General features: G+C 36.2%; 1 pseudogene; it reads left to right on the top strand.

Annotated features, from left to right (window-relative positions):
• Positions 1 to 224: 224 nt before the first annotated feature.
• On the top strand, positions 225 to 2,021 carry LOC115527990 (annotated as a pseudogene).
• The last annotated feature ends 5,363 nt before the right edge of the window (positions 2,022 to 7,384 follow it).

Genomic DNA, 7,384 nt, shown 5'->3' with positions numbered 1-7,384 from the left:
ATATATATATATATATATATATGACAATTATAGCACAGTTGTATGTGTGAGAAGAAAATAAGTCTGGGCCTCTTTAGAAATATTTGACAGGAAACAAGGATGTTGTCAACATGGAAGAGATTTGTAGGCTCATAAAAAGTTTCTTCCCAATCTATGGTATATTTTGCAAAACACTTGTCAGGAGATCTTAAAAAATAAAATGTACTTGAAATAACTTTTTATATATGTATTACGGAGGAGCAAGAGTATGTGAATTGTATACAAAATCAATAAGTGACCGGTACATTATTTCCATATTAACTTCTGACCAGACCAATGAAAATTGCCTCTGGAATAGCTTAAATGCGAAATTCTATCCAAATATATTACTGAGTTTGAAGTTTCTAAGGGTCACGTCTTTGAGTCAGGATTCCTGATCCAGAGACAGTGGCCTGGAAGGGATGGAGCTTGAAGGCATCATTGACAGTAACTGGAACGAGATCATCAACAGTTTTGATGACATGAGCTTCTCTGAGTCCCTTCTCCATGGCATCTCTGCCTATGGTTTTGAGAAACCTTCTGCCATCCAGGAGCGAGCCATTCTTTGTATCAGTGGTTACGATGAGACCGCTCAAGCCCAATCTGGGACTGGGAAAACAGCCACTTTTTTTTATATCGATTCTGAAACACATTGAATTGGATCTTTCTGATTTTTTCTATTTTCGGTTGGTGAAGGAGAGATGAGGCTCACCTGGTTAAGATTATGGATGAGTAGCAGGGCCATTGGTAACAAAAAATAAATGAATAAAAAGGAGAGAATTGGAAAATAGCAATTATTAAGGAAAGAATTTATTATTTTCAGGCACGAATGAGGACTCAGTTAAATTTGAGTTAAGAAACTGAGAAAGGGACCAAATCTGAGAAGTAGTATGTATGTATGTATGCATGTATGTATGTATGTATTTATTTGTCTAATAGGTTTCATCAGTCTTGGAGTTGCTATGGGAAAGCTAACTGGATGGATTGATCCAGGGTTAAGGTGTTCCTAGCATGAGGCAGTTGAGCGTGATTGCTCAATTAAATGAAAAACTAGAGGTCCATGCATCATGAAGTTGATGTGGTAAGGAGAAAATAATATCTAAAGGCTACAGAGGCCTTGGCCCCACACCTACTAGAGTTGGCTCAGCAGATACAGAAGGTATCCATGGCATTAGGAAATTCTATGGGTGCCTTCTGCCACACTTGGGGGACCAAGATACCAGCTGACATACAGAAGATGAAAGCTTCCCATATTGTCGTGGGTACCCCATGTCTTGTGTTTGATATGCTTAACCGGAGATACCTGTCTCCCAAATACCTCAAGATGTTTGTACTGGAGGAAAACTGATGAAATGCAAAGCCACGGAATCAAAGACCAGGTCTATGACATATTCCAAAAGCTTGACAGCAGCACCCAGGTGGTTTTTCCGTCAACTGCAATGCTTTCTGACATGCTTGAGGTGCTCAAGAAATTCAATCCCCATTTGGATTCTGGTCAAGAAGCAAGAGTTGACCCTGGAGAGTATCTGCCAGTTCTCCATCGGTGTGGAATGGGAAGATTGGACTCTGGACACACTATGTGACTTGTATGAAATGCTGACCCTCACACAGGCAGTCATATTCTTCAACACCTGAATGAAGGTTGATTGGTTCACTGAAAAGATGTAAGCCGCAGACTTGACCGTGACTGCAGTGCACAGAGATAGGGGCCAAAAGGATAATGAGATGTTATCATGAGGGAGTTCTGCACTGTCTCTAGCAGAGTATGGATTACCACTGACCTGCTGGCCAGAGGCATTGATGTACAGCAGGTTTCTTTAGTCACCATCTATGACATTCCCACCAACAGGGAAAACTATATCCAGAGAATAGGTGATGGTAGATGATTTGGCCCTAAGGATGTGGGTGTTGACACGGTCTCAGAAGAAGACAAAGGGCTCTTTGAGAAATTCTACAACACCTCCATCGAGGAGATGTCCCTCAGTGTTGCTGACCTCACCTGAGAGAGTGTCCTGCTACATAGCCCTACCCAGGGTTCAGTCTGGGGGGATGGGGTGCTGAAAAGGAGTGGGAGTGGAGAGGAAAGGGAACCAAGGGATGGACATTCTGTCATTTTTTTTCTTTGAGTAAGTGTCACTTTTTGAGGCACAAGAAGGAATCATAAACATCTTAGACACTCTTTTGTTTGGGTAGGCTCTTGCCCCAGGTACCATCTCTTTTCCCGAAATTATCTCCATAGCCTAGTTAACCTCCACACCCCATTAGGCTTTCCTCACTGCAGCTAAATGCATCTGAAAATGATTCAAGGGGCTAGAGTGTCACTTGGCCTCATTTACTGGACCGAATCTGGGGAACCCCCTGAGTTAAATGGCCCAGGTTATTGTCCCCATGATGGGCATCAGGGAGAGAAAATGGTAGCCATTTTTACATTGTTTTGTATAGTTTAGATTAATTCAGGAAACAAACACAAGATTCTGAATAAAATGACCTGGAAACTGAAAAATGTGTATATTACTGAGTTTGGATAATAGAAACAAGAGGTCATAAGTATGCAGGAGATAGCTTCCTAAGAACATTTTTCCACTGTGACTTGTTGAGAACTCACAACAGCACTATAAAATAGGTACAATAACTGTTACTTCATATTTTTAAACATGAAGAAACAGATCATGGTGGTTCAATGCTCAAGACTGCAAATCCAAGACTCAAATTTTAGTGATATAACTCCAGAGTCCATTCTTTTTTTTTTTTTTTTTTATTTTCCATTTAGTTTGTGGAAAATCATCCTGATGAGGATATAGTTTTATTTTGGGGGATAAATTGACTTTTCCCTTGTACTTTTGTTTTCAAAATAACTATCAATTACTAAGATACCTTCATATGTGTCATTTTGAAAATACCACATTATTCTTAATCCTTACCTCATAGTTACATTATATTGAATTTCTGAAAGATCTCTGTGTATCTTCAGGGAAGTGCCAAAACCAATAGAATTTCTAAAAATACATATTATGTTTACAGTTGAAACATTATTTTACCAGTGTATTTTCTTCAAACTGTAATAACAAATGTAGAATTGCGTAGGAAGAAAACTTTTCAGACAGAATGGCATGAAATGCCATGGCATAGTTGAGTGTATTTGTTTATTAAGTTAGTGAATTAACTTTTTATATTTTTTAATACTATTAAAAGAGACACTCTTGATTATTAATTAAACTCACTGAACTTTCTGCATTGTACATTGAGATACCCCACTGAACGAATGAGGACAGAATAAGAATAATGATAATTTCATAAAAAGTGTGTAGGAATGGCTCACCCAAAGTGTAGGGTCACTAATTCTAACACGGCTCTGCCTTTCCATTCTGATTGGTTGGCAAGGGCTACCGATACGGAGTAGAAATCTATTTCTGGTTGCTCATTATAAGACAATGCAATCAAGTATCATCATATCCTAAGAATCTAGACTAAAAATGACACCTCAGGAAGGACTGTAGACATGATATGTTCAAGTGTGTAAAGATGATCATTAAAAAAGGAGACACAAAACCCTGAGAAGAGTCAGAGAAATATCTGGCTCAAATAATTTTATTTTAATAAATAATGTACTTTGCTAGTACCTAAAGCAAAGTTTTTTTTTTTTTTTTTTACTAGTCAAGAAAACTGAGAGCTAAAAACAGGGCTGAAATTGACTAAATGGTTTGATGTGCGTAGATAATTGTGTATAATTTAATAAGGTAGAATAATTATGAATACAGCTCAATAGCTATAAGGTACAAAATTTGGAATGTTCTAAAATCTCACACATACACTGTCCTTTCTTTTCATTTTTAATGTACACACAGTTATTGCAACTGACTTCAAAACACAGTCTTGTTTATTGATCAGCCTACAGGAACTTACTTATTTTAACTATACATAAAACATAACTTCTAAAGGTCAAATGCAATAATAACTTATTTTCCTTCATATGAAATGAAAATATTACATCTGGACATTAAAGTCTCAGAGTTTAGCTAACTGCTTTTCAGAATATGAGCTTTTAATTTTAATGCAGCATTTTTCTGCCTTTTCAGTCTTAATGGACCAGATTTGAGTGTTAAGAAAGATGGATCAAATAATTTCAAATAGCTCCAGGAAAAGAAAATCAAAGTCATTGGATTTAATTCTGCTGCATGCATTAGTATTTAAGTTTAAATGAAAGCATTGATTATCAGTCTTAGTTAATATACATTGAATAACATTCCAGAGTTATCTGTTTCAAGCTAAAATTAAAATATAAATGAACTTTTTCCCTTAACGTCATGGCTATATGGCAGGCCTTTTAGCTAATGTTATATTAATGCTATGTGTATAATTGTAATATATAGCAATAGGCTATTAAGTCTCTGAATTATGGCTTCAAAACCGTAAGACATGTTTTTATAATCTATATATGAATTTCACTTTGCCTCAGTCATGAAAATACAAAAACCTAACCTAGAATTCACACCATCTGGATTCTTTTACACAGCAGAGAATTTGTCAGTGACACCAAACTTCAATAAAATGCTTAAATTTATGCAAAGTTGGGGCGCCTGGGTGGTTCTGTTGGTTAAGCATCTGACTTCGGCTCAGGTCACAATCTCACGGTTCGTGGGTTCGAGCCCCGCATCGGGCTCTGTGCTGACAGCTCAGAACCTGGAGCCTGCTTCAGGTTCTGTGTCTCCCTCTCTCTCTGCCTCTCCTCCACTCATGCTCTGTCTCTCTCTCTCTCTCAAAAATAAATAAACGTTAAAAAAAATTAAAAAAAATTATACAAAGTATGCACTGAAACTAAACTCTGGGTAGGTAACATTGGCCTCTGGCTTATGATTAATTACTCTACTAGCTGATTGTGAGTCATATGTGCTTCTTGGATCTACATACTGACCATAAAATAAAACCAAGTAAACTGGCACATGTCTGCCCTTTCTGCGGATATATATCATGAGTTCTAAAGAAATCGGCATTTCAAACCTACCTCCCACATCTGTGACTTTGGTTTGGTAAGAGATTAAGAGGACAATAAAATAAAGACTTCTGGAGGACGGGTTATTTCCCCACACTCAACTTTCTAAGGACCACTTCATAACTTCACCCCTTTTTGTTTTTCCTTCTTGGTGAAGTTCTTCATTCTCTCTCTGTATTTTGTCCCTTAGAGCTAGTGGTTGCTGCTTCATTATTGGTGTATAGAAATGCAACAAGTTTCTATACATTAATCTTGTACCCTGCAACTTTACTGAATTTGTGTATCAGTTCTAGCAATTTTGTGTGTGTGTGTGGAGTCTTTTGGGTTTTCTACATACCATTTCTATTTAACATGGTACTGGAAGTCCTAGCCTCAGCAATCAGACAACAAAAGAAATAAAAGCCATCCAAATTGGTAAAGAAGAAGCCAAACTCTCACTATTTGCAGACACCATGTTACTCAAACTGTCGTGATCAAGACAGTGTGGTATTAGCACAACAATAAACATGTAGATCAATAGAACAGAATAGAAGACCCAGAAATGAACCCACAATATATGATCAACTAATCTTCAACAAAGCAGGACCAATGGAAAAAAAAAAGACATCTCTTCAACAAATGGTGTTGGGAAAACTGGACAGAAACATGCAGAAGAAAGAAACGGGACCATTTTCTTACTGCATACAAAAATAAATTCAAAAATAAATTCAAAAATAAATCCAAAATATGAAACAGGAAACCATTAAGATCCTAGAGGAGAACATAGGCAGTAACCTCTTTGATATTGGACATGGTAATTTCTTAACTAGATGTCTCCTGAGGCAAGTGAAACAAAAGCAAAAACAAACTATTGGGATTTCATCAATATAAAAAACTTCTGCACAGTGAAGGAAACAATCAGCAAAACTAAAAGGCAACCTATGGAATGGGAGAAGATATTTGCAAGTGACATATCTGATAAAGGATTAGGGTCCAAAATATATTAAAAAAACTTATCAAACTTCACACCCTAAAACCAAATAATCCAGTTAAAAAATGGGCAGAAGACATGAATAAGCATGTTTCCAAAGATGCATAGATGGCCAAGAGACACATGAAAGATGCTCAACATCACTCGACATCAGGGAAATGCAAATCAAAATCACAATGAGATATCACTTCACGCCTGTCAGAATGGCTAAAATCAACAACACAGAAAACAAGGGGTGCTGGTGAGGATATACACACACACACAGTATATATACACAAAAGTATATATACACATGTAATATTACTCAGCCATAAAAAAGAATGTAATCTTGCCATTTGCAATGAGGTGGATAGAGCTAGATAGTATTACACTAAGCAAAATAAGTCAGAGAAAGACAAATACTATATGATTTCACTCACATGTGGAATTTAAGAAACAAAACAAATAAATACATGGGGGAAAAGGAGAGGAATACCAAGAAACAGACCCTGAACTACAGAGACAGAAAACAAACGCAGGCTTCCCAGAGAGGAGGTGGGGGAATTAAATTGATGATGGGGATTAGGTGGGAACTTGTGATGAACATTGGCTGTTGTATGTAAGTGCTGAATCACTAAACTCTACACCTGAAACTAATATGACACTGTATATTAACCAACTGGAAATTAATAAAAATTTGAGACAAATTAAAAAAAAAAAGAACTAGTGGTTAATTGAAAAGTTTCCCTAACATTTTTTATTTTACTTTCCTCCCCAAGGAGTCCATATTATCATGTTCTTCAACATCAAATACTGAAAAATCAAAATCAAAAATTACAGTCCCAGATAAAACATTACATAGCTCTAGTACAAAATAAGAGTCTCAAACTAGACCTAAGCTTAGAGATATTGTGTTACGCCATTAATGTAACACACAAATAGTGCCCTGTGGATTGTGTGGTTTGCATCTCTCCTGACCATCCACAGCAGCTCTATGTGTACCTCAAAACTTAGGGAACTTAACTTCTATGAGCAATGGAATAAAAATATTTTCTTTTTTGTTTGGATTTTTGAACTCTTTCTCTCTAGTGTGTTATGAAACAAGGGAAATCAATGCTATGAATATTTCATAGGAAATAAGGTCTGACTCTTACAAATATACCACAGTCTTATTTCCTGGAAAATTAGCTAACATCTTAACATTTTGCTTGAATTTTTAATGAGCCTGTGTAATATGTACCAGGATCAAAAATACTACATGCATTCAGCATTTATTGGCTAAACATAATAATGACTCTAGCATACATATGTGATAAAAGAAATAACCGATATAATATTTTCAAATAAAACATTTTGGTTATAATCTAGACACACATGATTTATATAATTCATACAGGTAATTTATATTCTCCACAATTTATAAAAAT

This window comes from Lynx canadensis, chromosome D3, assembly GCF_007474595.2.
Source record: "Lynx canadensis isolate LIC74 chromosome D3, mLynCan4.pri.v2, whole genome shotgun sequence".
NCBI lineage: Eukaryota > Metazoa > Chordata > Mammalia > Carnivora > Felidae > Lynx > Lynx canadensis.
Note: the sequence above shows the minus strand (reverse complement) of the source record. Positions and strands in the feature narration are given on the sequence as shown.